This window comes from Ovis canadensis, chromosome 10 (assembly GCF_042477335.2).
Source record: "Ovis canadensis isolate MfBH-ARS-UI-01 breed Bighorn chromosome 10, ARS-UI_OviCan_v2, whole genome shotgun sequence".
NCBI classification, from domain to species: Eukaryota; Metazoa; Chordata; class Mammalia; order Artiodactyla; family Bovidae; genus Ovis; species Ovis canadensis.
In genome coordinates, this window is record NC_091254.1 from 89,786,024 (window position 1) to 89,801,257 (window position 15,234).

The 15,234-nt window shown below is 44.9% G+C and overlaps 2 non-coding genes across 2 annotated transcripts; both read left to right on the forward strand.

Moving 5' to 3' along the window:
- Positions 1-941: 941 nt before the first annotated feature.
- On the forward strand, positions 942-1,014 carry TRNAG-CCC (transfer RNA glycine (anticodon CCC)). The gene has a single exon. It is a non-coding gene; the product is annotated as a tRNA-Gly (tRNA).
- Positions 1,015-1,148: 134 nt separating this feature from the next.
- LOC138446998 (U6 spliceosomal RNA) lies at positions 1,149-1,255 on the forward strand. Its single transcript, XR_011259635.1, has one exon. It is a non-coding gene; the product is annotated as a U6 spliceosomal RNA (small nuclear RNA).
- The last annotated feature ends 13,979 nt before the right edge of the window (positions 1,256-15,234 follow it).

Here is a 15,234-nt window from a genome sequence, read left to right on the forward strand (position 1 = left end):
TGGTACTCTTGAATGATCAACAGACTAGCATTTTATTGGAAGAATACTAATAATCTCTTCTGCCCGTTTCCAAACCTTTGGCCATTTTCCTAGCGTACCTATTTTGCAATGTGTAAGGGGGTCCCTGAGAGTAATTCACACCCAACTTGGAGGGTCAGGGGTGGGTGGGGAGGAAACTCACTCAGTCCTGACCTCACCTGGGGTCTAGTCCAGCCTGTCTCTCATGGGCCAAGCTAAAGTCATCCTACCAGTTGACCTCCTCCCAAGGCCACTTGAGCCCCACTTGGGCCACGTCTACGTCCCTCCGTGCGTCCTAAGTGCACGCTGAGTTGCTTCGGTTGTGTCCAACCCTGTGCAACCACATGGACTAGAGCCCGCCAGGCTCCTCTGTCCATGGGATTCTCCAGACAAGAATACTGGAATGGGGTGCCATGCCCTCCTCCAGGGGATCTTCCTGACTCAGGGATCGAACCCATGCCTCTCACGTCTACCTTCACTGGCAGGCGGGTTCTTTACCACTAGCTCCACCTGGGAAGCCTGCCATCTACATCCCTGGGGACCCACAGTTACCTGGTGCCTGAGAGGAAGAACAGACCCTCTGCCATTGTTCCAGCAATCCTTCTCAGCATTCGCCACTTTGTTATCTAATGCACTTGTGAAAGTGCTGGACGTGGTAACCGATCACCCAGAGCCGGCCCTCAAGCTCTACATCCGCTTCCCTGGTTCCGAGCTGGGAAAACTAATATCTGCTCCTTTAGTAATATGCTTCCTCGCTCATTCTATGACATAGGCAGATAACAGCTCACAATGGGGCAGAAAGAGGATTTAGCAGAATAAGCATTTAACAATATTTGAAACATTTATTCAACTTGAGTGCCTTTTGTATGTTCGGCTTTATAGTAACAGCTAAGATAGATTTTTTTAAGAGTTGACCTGGGACTTCCCTGGTGGTCCAGTGGCTAAGACTCTGTACTCCCAATGCAGGGGGCCCAGGTTCAATCCCTGGCCAGGGAACTAGATCCCACATGCCATAACTAAGAGTCTTCATGCAGCAACTAAGACCCCGGCACAGCCAAATAAATACATTTTTTTTAAAAGGTCAACCTTCCCATTCTAATGGGGATAATAACCAGGAAAGCAGATAACTAGTGCTCGCTTCGGCAGCACATATACTAAAATTGGAACGATACAGAGAAGATTAGCATGGCCCCTGCGCAAGGATGACACGCAAATTCGTGAAGCGTTCCATATTTTTATGCAAACTAGTACAGCCACTATGGAGAACAGTGTGGAGATTCCTTAAAAAATTGCAAATAGAACTACCTTATGACCCAGCAATCCCACTTCTGGGCATACACACCGAGGAAACCAGAATCGAAAGAGACACATGTACCCCAATGTTCATCGCAGCACTGTTTATAATAGCCAGGACATGGAAACAACCTAGATGTCCATCAGCAGATGAATGGATAAGAAAGCGGTGGTACATATACACAATGGAGTATTACTCAGCCGTAAAAAAGAATTCGTTTGAATCAGTTCTGATGAGATGGATGAAACTGGAGCCGATTATACAGAGTGAAGTAAGCCAGAAAGAAAAACACCAATACAGTATACTAACACATATATATGGAATTTAGGAAGATGGCAATGACGACCCTGTATGCAAGACAGGGAAAGAGACACAGATGTGCATAACGGACTTTTGGACTCAGAGGGAGAGGGAGAGGGTGGGATGATTTGGGAGAATGACATTCTAACATGTATACTATCATGTAAGAATTGAATCGCCAGTCTATGTCTGACGCAGGATGCAGCATGCTTGGGGCTGGTGCATGGGGATGACCCAGAGAGATGTTATGGGGAGGGAGGTGGGAGGGGGGTTCATGTTTGGGAACGCATGTAAGAATTAAAGATTTTAAAATTTAAAAAATAAAAAACTAAAAAAAAAAAAAGAAAGCAGATAACTAGCAAACTAATGACCTGAGAAGGGCCACTGCAATACATTCCCAAATAAAGGCAATGCCAAAGAGTGCTCAAACTACCGCACAATTGCACTCATCTCACATGCTAGTAAGAAGAAGGCAATGGCACCCCACTCCAGTACTCTTGCCTGGAAAATCCCATGGACAGAGGAGCCTGGTGGGTTGCAGTCCATGGGGTCGTACAGAGTTGGACACGACTGAAGCGACTTAGCAGCAGCGGCACATGCTAGTAAAGTAATGCTTAAAATTCTCCAACCCAGGCTTCAGCAATATGTGAACCGTGAACTTCCAGATGTTAAGCTGGTTTTAGAAAAGGCAGAGGAACTAGAGATCAAATTGCCAACATCCATGGGATCGTGGAAAAAGCAAGAGAGTTCCAGAAAAACATCTATTTCTGCTTTATTGACTATGCCAAAGCCTTTGACTATGTGGATCACAATAAACTGTGGAAAATTCTGAAAGAGATGGGAATACCAGACCACCTAACCTGCCTCTTGAGAAACCTCTATGCAGGTCAGGAAGCAACAGTTAGAACTGGACATGGAACAACAGACTGGTTCCAAATAGGAAAAGGAGTACGTCAAGGCTGTATATTATCACCCTCCTTATTTAACTTATATGCAGAGTACATCATGAGAAAGGCTGGGCTGGAAGAAGCACAAGCTGGAATCGAGATTGCCAGGAGAAATATCAATAACCTCAGATATGCAGATGACACCATCATCTGGCAGAAAGTGAAGAAGAACTAAAGAGCCTCTTGATGAAAGTGAAAGAGGAGAGTGAAAAAGTTGGCTTAAAGCTCAACATTCAGAAAACTAAGATTGTGGCATCCGGTCCCATCACTTCATGGGAAATAGATGGGGAAACAGTGGAAATGGTGGCTGACTTTATTTTTCTGAGATCCAAAGTCACTGCAGATGGTGATTTCAGCCATGAAATTAAAAGACACTTACTCCTTGGAAGGAAAGTTATGACCAACCTAAACAGCATATTGAAAAGCAAAGACATTACTTTGTCAACAAAGGTCCGTCTAGTCTAGGCTATGGTTTTTCCAGTGGTCATGTATGGATGTGAGAGCTGGACTGTGAAGAAAGCTGAGTGCCGAAGAGCTGATGCTTTTGAACTGTGGTGTTGGAGAAGACTCTTGAGAGTCCCTTGGACTGCAAGGAGATCCAGCCAGTCTGTCCTAAAGGAAATCAGTCCTGAATATTCATGGAGGGACTGATGCTGAAGCTGAAACTCCAATACTTTGGCCACCTCATGCGAAGAGCTAACTCATTTGAAAGACCCTGATGCTGGAAAAGATTGAAGGCAGGAGGAGAAGGGGACGACAGAGGATGAGATGGTTGGATGGCATCACCGACTCAATGGACATGGGTTTGGGTGGACTCCGGGAGTTGGTGATGGACAGGGAGGCCTGGCGTGCTGTGTTTCATAGGATCACAAAGAGTTGGACACTACTGAGTGACCGAGCTGAACTGCACTGCCATACATGGCCTTCTGATAGCCCCATCTTTTAAAGGCTTGTCCCTTGGCCCAGATGCCCCCTAGCTGGAAGCTCTTCAAGAGCACAGTCTCTGAGTTACCCAGGTACCTGTTGCTGTGCCCAGTAATGACTTGTTGGGACAGGCCATTGCCGTGTGGTCAGGGTCTTCCCAGTCTCAGCCTGGAATTCTGTGTGTCATAGTTGTGTCAGTTAATGTGCTTTGGGGGAAATCTGGGTTTGATTAGAAGAGAGAAAAGAGTACAGGGTCCTGGGGAAATATTATGGGTTAATGGTGTCCTCCCAGAAAGGATGTGTTGAAATCCTACCCCTGCCCCCGCCCTTCCCTGGCCCCACCTCACAATGTGACCTTATTTGGAAATAGGGTCCTTGCAGATGGACTTAGCTAAGTTAAGGGCATACTGGCGTGAGGTGGACCCTGTTCCAACCTGACTGGTGTCCTTATTAGAAGAGGAGAGAGCCACACGAGGACAGAGACAAAAGGGGAGATGCCACGTCACGACTAAGAGCACCTGGAGTGAGGCCCCTGCTGGCCAAGCACGGCCAGCAAATCTCGAGAGGCTGGGAGAGGCGATGAAGGACCCATCTCCACAGGTTTCAGAGCCGCCCTGAGTTTGGATTTCTAGCCTCCAAAACTGTGAGAGAACATGTTTCTGTGGTTTTAAGCCTCCCTTCATCCCCCCTGCCCATTTTGTGGCGACTTGCTTCTGCAGCTCTAGGAAACTCACACAGCAGGCAACCAGCAATCTCCCATATTCAGCAGGTAATGGAACTTGCTTTCTGGTGTTCCAGTGGATATAACTCTGTGCTTCCAAGGCAGAAGGTCTGGGCTCAATCCCTGGTTGGGGAACTCAGCTTCCACAGGCCACGCAGATCCACTAAAAGATTTTTTTTCAGTTATTAAAAAATTTAAAAAATGAAGTGGGGACAGAATTGAAATTAATAGTCCACCTGAGGGAGCTCTAGAGCCTTCGCTCCCCCGTTCCTATTTAGACTCTAGCCTAGATGAGGGATGAATAATAGCTGTTTTCCGGGGGTGACTCTCTTAATCACCTTTCAAAGTGATTTTGCTTATTTTCAGTTTCTGTGCTATTGAAATATGGATTCAGACCATGAGTGCCTTTATCGCATGGAAGGCTTTTGACCCGAGGTGTTTGGTTAAAAGGGCAGGACTCCGAGGGCGACGGACGCGGACTGACCCGCTAACCCACTGCGACCGTTCTAAGCAGGGCTGGGCGCTGGGCCAGTGTGATTGATGGCAGCTTCAGTGAAGAAGACTCATCTGCGCTGCCTGCAGCTTTTGACCATGGGGTATTCCCAGGGGATAGGAAGAACTTTGGGGGGGGTATTTTTTCAGGGGACAGGAAGGCACCAATCCACTATTCTCTGGAAATTACTGTCTGGACTGACAGCAGAGATGTTTTCTCAGTTTGTCCAGTACTTCCTGCCAAGCCTCTGTGGTGTTTGATTTTCTTAGCCACTCACTTCTTCTTGAAGCTCTGATGGCTCTGTGTGGTTCCTCAGACCACCAGCAGCGGCAGCATCTGAAAACTTGTTAGAAGCCCACACTTTCAGGCCCAGGCCCAGACCCACTGAACTGGAAACTCTGCAGGGTGTAGGGGGCCACCCAGGAAGCTGAAGTTAAATGAGCCATCGAGGTGGCTCTGAAGCTCCCTGATTGTCTGAAAACCAGAGTCGAATCTGTTGCCATCTGGTTATAGCCTTGTCTTAAGGGACTTACCAATCTTTCTAGCTGCTTCCTCACTTCCGTAACATCTTAAAGAGAGGCCACAATGAATTTTTTTGCCGACTCAGTACATATTGACTCATTGGAAAAAAACTGGATGCAGGGAAAGATGGAGGGCAGGAGGAGAAGGGAGCGACAGAGGGTGAGATGGTTGGACGGCATCATCAAAACAGCGGACATGAGTTTGAGCAAAGTCCAGGAGATAGTGAAGGACAGGGAAGCCTGGAGTACTGCCGGCCGTAGAGTGGCAGAGCGTCAATTTAGCAACTGAACAACAAACAGCAATACCTGCACGTGTATGTACATATTCATACAGATGCACATACATGCAGTCTTGGGCTCTGGGTCTCCTGCTTTTGTTTTTCTCACCTCCACAGCATGACCTACTCATGCAGCTGTGTGAACCTCTTGTTCTTGCAGCCCCCTGGCATGCACCCAGCACAGTTGCTCTGTCCTTCCCTTCAATATGACTGCTCTGACTCCAATCGCCTGCTCCCACAAACGGCTAGGATGCATCCTTGTATACCTTCTCTTACAGACCGGGGTAAACTTCCTGAGTTGCGTGCAGGCATGGGATTGCAGGCTCATAGGGTGTACACATAGGAGGTTTGCTGAGCTCTGCTGAGCTGCTCTCCAGAAGACTGCAGAGTCTACCTGCCCATCTGCATTGCATGCTAATTTCCACCTCCTTAGATCTTTCTCAACAATTGCTATCATCTGACTTTCTAATTTTTCCTATGGTGTGGGTGTACAGGGGGAATCTCCTTTTACATAATTTGCATTTCTCTAACAGTGAGGTTAAAGCTCAACACTCAGAAAACTAAGATCATGGCATCTGGTCCCATCACTTCATAGGAAATAGATGGGGAAACAGTGCCAGACTTTATGTTTTGGGGCTCCAAAATCACTGCCGATGGTGATTGCAGCCATGAAATTAAAAGATGCTTACTCTTTGGAAGGAAAGTTATGACCAACCTCGATAGCATATTCAAAAGCAGAGGCATTACATTGCCAACAAAGGTCTGTCTAGTCAAGGCTATGGTTTTTCCAATGGTCATGTATGGATGTGAGAGTTGGACTGTGAAAAAAGCTGAGGGCCGAAGAATTGATGCTTTTGAACTGTGGTGTTGGAGAAGACTCTTGAGAGTCCCTTGGACTGCAAGGAGATCCAACCAGTCCATCCTAAAGGATATCAGTCCTGGGTGTTCTTTGGAAGGAATGATGCTGACGCTGAAACTCCAATACTTTGGCCACCTCATGCGAAGAGCTGACTCATTGGAAAAGACTCTGATGCTGGTAGGGATTGGGGGCAGGAGGAGAAAGGGACAACAGAGGATGAGATGGTTGGATGGCATCACCGACTCGATGACATGAGTTTGGGTGGACTCCGGGGGTTGGTGATAGACAGGGAGTGCTGCGATTCATGGGGTCGCAAACAGTCAGACATGACTGAGTGACTGAACTGAACTGAACTGAACAGTGAGGTTGGGTTTCCCTGGTGGCTCAGTGGCAAAGAACCTGTCTGCTAATGCAGGAGATGTAGGTTCAATCCCTGGGTCAGGAAGATCCCTTAGAGTAGGAAATGGCAACCCATTCCAGTGTTCTTGCCTGGGAAATCCCATGGACACAGGAGGCTGTTGGGCTACAGTCCATGGGTTGCAAGAGCTGGACATGACTTAGTGACTAAACAATAGTGAGATTGAGCGTGTCTTCATATTTCCCCTTTTATATCCTTGGCCTATTGTTCTACCGAATTTCTGACTTTTTTGGTTCATTTCCTTGTGTATTCTAGATAAGATGTCAGTACACTTTACTGTAAAGGCCCAGGCAGTATTTTAGGCTTTGCCGGCCATCTGTTCTCTGCTGCACCAGTTCAGCCATGCCGCTGTAGCACGCAACAGCCATAGATGGTGCGAAGTGAATGAGTGGGCTGTGTTCCAGTAAAGATTTACCTATGAAACAGGTGGCAAAGCTGAGTTTGGCCTGTGAACCACAGTTTTGTCAACCTCTGTTCTAGATATGACTTCCTTGTTGGATTTTGACATCACAGTTCTCTTCTCCTGCTGTCTGTGGTGTCCTTGGTTGATTATTTCATTTTGATGGGTTCAAATCCATCTGTTTTTGTCTCACGGTTTAGAATTTATGGAGTTCTTCTCAACCTCAAGATAACAAACATATCTGATATTTTTTCTCTTGGTTTTCTGTTTTTCATTCATTTGTTCAGTCAGTAAATCATGTCTGAGTCTTTGCAATCCCATGGACTGTAGCCTGCCAAGCTCCTCTGTCAGTGGGATTTCCCAGGCAAGAATACTAGAGTGGGTTGCCGTTTCATTCTCCAGGGGATCTATCTTCCCCGATCAGGGATCAAACCTACGTCTCCTGCATTGGCATGTGGATTCTTTACCACTGAGCCTCTATGGAAGCCCTTTATATTTTTATCTTTCACACTTTAGACTATCCAAAACTGACCCTTTTGTGTGGCGTCTATTTTTCTCTATATAGTAAACTGGTTTCCTAACAGCACGGATTTGTGGTGTTGAGAATCATGCATCAGCTCCCACATGTAAATGAATCTGTTTTCATTCTGTCCCACCAGCTTATTTATCTGTTCCTCTGCCAACACCACATTGCTTTTGGGCCTTGTCCCATTTTGTTTTTTCACTGTGGCTTTGTAGATCTTCACATCTCACAGTGTGGCTCTTGTCACGTTTCCTTTCAAAAGCCCATGAATCCGCGTCTATTTCAACAATGCAGACTTTATGCCTTTTCTGCTGCCATTTGGCTTCAAGGCCTTTATAGGAAGAAGCATGAAATATGAAGTCAGGCAAGCTCTAAGAGTCAATTCCCTATTGAATGCTGTTCAGCTACTATTTCTTGAATACCTGCTGATTTAGGACTCTCAGTTTCAAGAGCCCCAATCCCAGCTCAAACTACATTAATTAAAAATGTAGACCCAGGGTTTCTCTCTCTGCAGATATTTCCCTTAGAATAATGTTTTTAATCAGATCCAAAACCTCTTCCACTTGTTTCTTGAGAGGACAAGGTTAGATTCTGGATTTCTAACACCACTTTTGAGGCTCTACTACAGAAGAAATAAGAAAGAAATTTTTTCTATAGTGCATTAGAACAGAGATGTTAAAACTGATTCTTGAAGCATGCTTTAATTTATCTAAAACAATGATTTGAACAGTTTAAATACAAATGTGTGTTCAAATCAATCAGTTCAGTTCAGTCGCTCAGTAGTGTCCGACTCCTTGCAACCCCATGAATCACAGCACACCAGGCCTCCGTGTCCATCCCATCTCCTGGAGTTCACTCAAACTCACGTCCATCGAGTCGGTGATGCCATCCAGCCATCTCATCCTCTGTTGTCCCTTTTTCTTCCTGCCCCCAATCCCTCCCAGCATCAGAGTCTTTTCCAATGACTCAACTCTTCGCATGAGGTGGCCAAAGTACTGGAGTGACAGCTTTAGCATCATTCCTTCCAAAGAACACCCAGGGCTGATCTCCTTTAGAATGGACTGGTTCGATCTCCTTGCAGTCAGTATTGATCCGTAATTATTATATTTTGCGCATATCACCCTTTTAACCTGTGCCTAACACCAGTACTTAATTATTTTTCTAATGTAAAAATATTATTGCCTATAAAGGTTTTCCAGAGCCAAATGGTGGCAGTGAAAAAGTCTTCGGTGGTTATATGAGAAAATTTATTGAAAGAGATTCCCTGGAAGTCCATTGGCTGGGGTTCCACGTTTTCACTGCTAACGGCACAGATTTGATCTCTGGCTGGGGAACTAAAATTCATTGGAAAAGTAGGTTTGGATTATGCCAGAATACCATGGACTGAGGAGCCTGGCGGGCTACAGTTCATAGGGTAGCAAAGAGTCGGACACAACTGAAGCAACTGAGCGCAAGCACTAGCCATTTCTAAAGTCAACTATTACAAAATCCTCAATAATATGTTTTGAATTGACTTTGTCTCAGAACTAACTGTTATATAATAAATATATTAACCAGGAAAAAAAAAAATATATATATATAGGGAGTTCCATGTCTGACTCCTTGTGACCCCATGGACTGCATCACCAACACTCGGAGCTTACTCAAACACATGTCCATAGCGTTGGCGATGCCTTCCAATCATCTCATCCTCTGTTGTCCCCTACTCCTCCCTGGTCTAGCAGTTAGAATCTGGCACTTTCACTGCTGTGGCCCAGGTTCAATTCCTGGTCAGGAAACTGAGATCCTGTAAGCTGCGCAGGCAAAAGGGAAAAAGTAAATATATATATTTATACACATAAATGCATTATACACACACACACATGCAAATACCAGCTTATGTAACTGGAAAGTCCAGTAGATGGCTTTGTTAGATCTAGGGGTTCAAGCAACATCACTGGGGCTTTCTCTCTCCTTTTATCTGCATCTCTCATCTCGGCTACCTGAATTATCAGGCAATTTCTTTCGCCAAAGCAGCCTAACTGAACTGAAACATTCACTCAGTTGTGCCCAACTGTTCAGGACACCATGGACCGGGGCCCATCATGCCCTTCTGTCCATGGGATTCTCCAAGCAAGAACACTGGAATGGGTTGCCATTCCCTTCTTCAGGGGATCTTCCCAACCCAGGTCTCCTGCACTGCATGCAGATTCTTTACCATCTGAGCCACCTTCAATATATTCGAGACTTGTAGTGTCTTTAGTGTTCCTAACATTAGAAATCTGAATTTGGCAATAAGGAGTTCATGATCTGAGCCCCAGTTAACTCCCGGTCTTGTTTTTGCTGACTGTACAGAGCTTCTCCATCTTTGGCTGCAAAGAATATAATCAGTCTGATTTTGGTGTTGACCATCTGGTGATGTCCATGTGTAGAGTCTTCTCTTGTGATGTTGGAAGAGGGTGTTTGTTATGACCAGTGCATTTTCTTGGCAAAACTCTATTAGCCTTTGCCCTGCTTCATTCTGTATTCCAAGGCCAAATTTGCCTGTTATCCCAGGTGTTTCTTGACTTCCTACTTTTGCATTCCAGTCCCCTATAATGAAAAGGACATCTTTTTGGATGTTAGTTCAAAAGGTCTTGTAGGTCTTCATAGAACCATTCAACTTCAGCTTCTTTAGCCTTACTGGTTGGGACATAGACTTGGATTACTGTGATATTGAGTGGTTTGCCTTGGAAATGAACAGAGATCATTCTGTCGTTTTTGAGATTGCATCCAAGTACTGCATTTCAGACTCTTTTGTTGACCATGATGGCTACTCCATTTCTTCTGAGGGATTCCTGCCCACAATAGTAGATATAATGGTCATCTGAGTTAAATTCACCCATTCGAGTCCATTTTAGTTCACTGATTCCTAGAATGTTGACGTTCACCCTTGCCATCTCCTGTTTGACCACTTCCAGTTTGCCTTGATTCATGGACCTGACATTCGAGGTTCCTATGCAATATTGCTCTTCACAGCATCAGACCTTGCTTCTATCATCAGTCACATCCACAACTGGGTATTGTTTTTGCTTTGGCTCCATCCCCTAATTCTTTCTGGAGTTATTTCTCCATTGATCTCCAGTAGCATATTGGGCACCTACTGACCTGGGAGTTCCTCTTTCAGTGTCCTATCATTTTGCCTTTTCATACTGTTCATGGGGTTCTCAAGGCAAGAATACTGAAGTGGTTTGCCATTCCCTTCTCCAGTGGACCACATGGTGTCAGACCTCTCCACCATGACCTGCCTGTCTTGGGTGGCCCCACAGGGCATGGCTTAGTTTCACTGAGTTAAACAAGGCTGTGGTGTATGTGATTAGATTGACTAGTTTTCTGTGATTATGGTTTCAGTGTGTCTGCCCTCTGATGCCCTCTCGCATGAAATTAAAAGACAATTCCTCCTTGGAAGGAAATTATGACCAACCTAGAGAGCATATTCAAAAGCAGAGACATTACTTTGCCAACAAAGGTCCGTCTAGTCTAGGTTATGGTTTTTCTAGTGGTCATGTATGGATGTGAGAGTTGGACTGTGAAGAAAGCTGAGCACCAAAGAATTGATGCTTTTGAACTGTGGTGTGGGAGAAGACTCTTGAGAGTCCCTTGGACTGCAAGGAGATCCAACCAGTCCATCCTAAAGGAGATCAGTCCTGGATGTTCATTGGAAGGACTGATGCTGAAGCTGAAACTCCAATACTTGGGCTACCTGATGTGAAGAGTTGACTCATTGGAAGAGATTCTGATGCTGGGAAGGATTGGTGGCAGGAGGAGAAGGGGATGACAGAGGATGAGATGGCTGGATGGCATCACCGACTCGATGGACATGAGTTTGAGTGAACTCCAGGAGTTAGTGATGGACAGGGAGGCCTGGTGTGCTGCAATTCATGGGGTTGCAAAGAGTCGGACATGACTGAGCGATTGAACTGAACTGAACTGAACTGAATATTAGAAGAGATACTTTTCTCATCAAACATTCGTATCCACCCCACCAAAGTGGACTCTCATTGTTTGATTGGATGAATCACGGGGGCAGAAAAGGTGGTCATATGCATGACAGTCCTTTGGATTTCAAGGGTGGGGCATCCTCAAAAGCAGAGAAGCTGGGCAGACCAGGACCTCCATCCCCTCTCAGCCGCCCTGTCTCTACAATCCGGACAACTCTGAAGAGTGAAGACTGCTGCGGGGGTGGACACTCGGGCTCAAAGAGTTTGTGTGACTTGGAAGAGCCCCACGATCAGCAAGAAATCAAGCTGGGACTAGCGAGCTGGTCTGTCTGTCCCTGTTGGTCTCTCCTCTAGCCCACACGGCCTTGTGATTATACTGCTGTTGCTTCAAACCCAACGTGGCACCAAGTGAGGTCGTTGTTTTTCCCAAAATCACATCCAAAGTCCCCCATAGCTACTGCCATTTCCTGTCTGCAGGTGTGAGATTCTGCTGTCTCCTTCCTCGAGTCAGACTCTTCTTTCATTCTCATGGCCAGTGGTCACTCTCTTCCCTCACTCTGTGCCTGCCACCTCCACACTTGCTCCAGGCTTATTGTCTGACATCCAGATGACGATCCTGTCTCTTTCCTATCCCAGTCCATCCTGCACATAGCCACATGTTAAACTCCCTAAAGTATAGTTTCTTTTTTAAAAAAAATGTTTTTAAAATATTTAATTGGATGCACCAGATCTTAGTTGAGGCATGCAGGTTCTTAGTTTCAGCATGTGGTATCTAGGTCCCTGACCAGGGAGCAAACCTGCATGGGTCCCCTGCATTGGGAGCATGGAGTCTTAACTCTGGATCACCACGGAAGTCCCTAGCTTCTTAAAAAAATTTTTTTTAATGATTTTTTTTGTGGGGGGAAGAGTGGTTAAAAGTGTGTCTCAGTTTGTATTACTGCAATGAAAGCAGTAATACAAACACAGTAATACATACACAGCATAGCAGAGCCCTCGAAAACTCAGGGGCTTACCCCATGGGTATTTATTACTGGTGAGTGTTTATCTGTCTGCTGAGGCTTAGCCAGTCTGGACTGAGCTGGGGCTCTGCTTCCCGTTGGGGCAGCTTTGTGTCTCCTGCAGGTCTGAGGGGGCAGCTCTGCCCACAGGACCCTCCTCCCCCCACCACCTCCTGTCCAGAGGGTGGGCTTTGCCAGTGGGTGCTCTTCTCACGGCGATGCAGAAACGCGGAGACTTCCCAAGGCCTAGAGTTGGAAACTGACACACCATCATTGGCCAAGCTCAAAGTCAAGGGACCAGGAGAGATACTCGACCTCCGCTGAGCCTATGGAAGGGTGTGGACGCAGAGAAAAGGGGAGACCCAATCTACCGCAGAGTCCACTCTAGACTCTACCATCTGGATTTCAGAGTCTCCCATTGTCTGGTCTCCCTCCAATCATCCATCCAATACCCTTTGGGCTCTTCATCTGGGACATGATTCATGGACCTTGGGAATCTTATAGAAGCCAGACAAGACTGGGCAATTCCAGACAGCAAACTATATTCACACTGCAGGCCAAACTTAGCCTGCCCCCTGCTTCTTTCCCACCACACACAAAAAAGAGGGAAATTTTATGGGTCTACTCGTTATTGGTAGGCTTTACAAAATAAACAAATGTTAACAATTTTTTCCTCTAGGAAATAAACTAAGCCAGAGATCTTCTTTATGATTTTTTTTTATGTAGTTCTTTGGGGAAAAACAAAATCTCAAGGAATTATTTTCTCAATAAACAGTGGCAACAGTTTATTTTTGTTGGCTTGACTTAAATCCTCCCCCACTTTCTTTTTTTGGATTGAGAGGTTGACTACAGAAATGAGAAAGAGACCATTTTTTTATTCTTTTTTTTGTGTGTGTGGTTTCTCTGGCTGGAAAAGAAAAAGTCTGCATTCTTACTGTATTCAGTGTACTTCAAAGATATAAAAATTTAGATATCAGGGTTATGGTTGTTCTAGATTTCAGTCTATTTATAACTTCCTCATATTTCACATTTGTTTGACCTCAGGTTAAAGGAATGCTTTTGAAAAGTATAACGATTTGATCCTAGCAATGGATGTAGCAAAAATACTGGGGTCAATAAGTTAAATTAAAAGGCTTAAAATAAAAAAAGAAGAAGAAAAAGAAGAAGAAAAACTAGACTTTGCCAACTTTAAGCTTAGGATTACATGACAATAGGAGAATCTCCTAGCTGTGTTCCTACAAAAAGTTTATGGTGCGAAAAATATTTTCCAAAGTTAACCAAAGTAAAGAAAAAAATTTGAATTAGAAGAAACTAATTTCCTAATATTTTGAACTCATTTTCATGGCTTACATAGGACTCTTCACCAGATTTGTTTTCAGTATTTTTACATATGTATTTTATTTCTTTTTACTTCCGCAGAAGAAAATATATGAATATTTCCATGTGTGTTGGAGTGTTACAACATAACCTTAAGTATATGTTTTAGTAATTTATTGAGAGCAAAGAAAACAAGTTTTAAAGCAGTATGTATATGTGTTGTATTTGTTAAGAGTGTTGTTCAGTTGCTCAGTCGTGTCCGACCCTTTGCAACCCCATAGAAATATGTGTGTGTGTGTGTGTGTGTATGTGTGAATCATCTATCCATCTATGGAGAGAGAGAGAGAGAAATACACACATACAATAGAAAAATGCTTAAGAATCTATCTATAAGGAAACCATCAGAATATTCATAATTACCTTTGAATGTTAACTTTCTCCCCATGCCCCCGTTGATTTATTTCCATATATTTCAATCAGTCTATAATGAATATATATTGAATACTAAATGGGATTTTAAAAGAGGGAGATGGGCTTCCCTGGTGGCTCAGTGGTAAAGAATCCGCCTGCCAATGCAGGAGATACGGGTTTGATCCCTGGTCTGGGAAGATCCCACGTGCCAGGGAGCAGCTAAGGCCGTGCGCCACAAGCGTTGAGCCTGTGCTCTGGAGCCTGGGAGCTAGAAGCGCTGAAGTCTGCACGCCCCAGAGCCCTGCTCCACAGGAGAAGTCACTGCAATGAGAAGCGTGTGCACGGCAACAAAGAACAGCCCCGGCTCATCACAGCTAGAGAAAAGCCGGTGTGGCAGTGAAGACCAGCACAGCCACATAGAGATAAATAAAACTGTTTTTAAAAAGGGAGAGAGACATGTAACAGTTGGGCCTTTTCAACCTCTGGAATCCTAAAACTCCTCTAAATTGGAGAAAACTAGTGACGAAACCTTCAGAAGAAGCCTTGATTTTGAACGCTGGAAATCATCCGGCTAGCTGTATTGCTTCATTAGGCAGAAAACTAGAATGAGGAATATTATACATGGAAGAGGATGAATTGGGGTACCAATGATTGTTTCTTCACCAGACAGGTCCTCATTAATCCCTAGACTAGTGTACAAAATACAGAAGAGTAAGTTCCCCCTTCCCCCACCCCTCCACAAAAGAAATATAGGAGCCCAGAGTTCCCTCCAAGTCCAGGCTTTTGCATCAGTTTCAGGAGCAACTTAGAGGAAAATAGTCAGAAGACCAGAGTCACACAGATTAATATTATG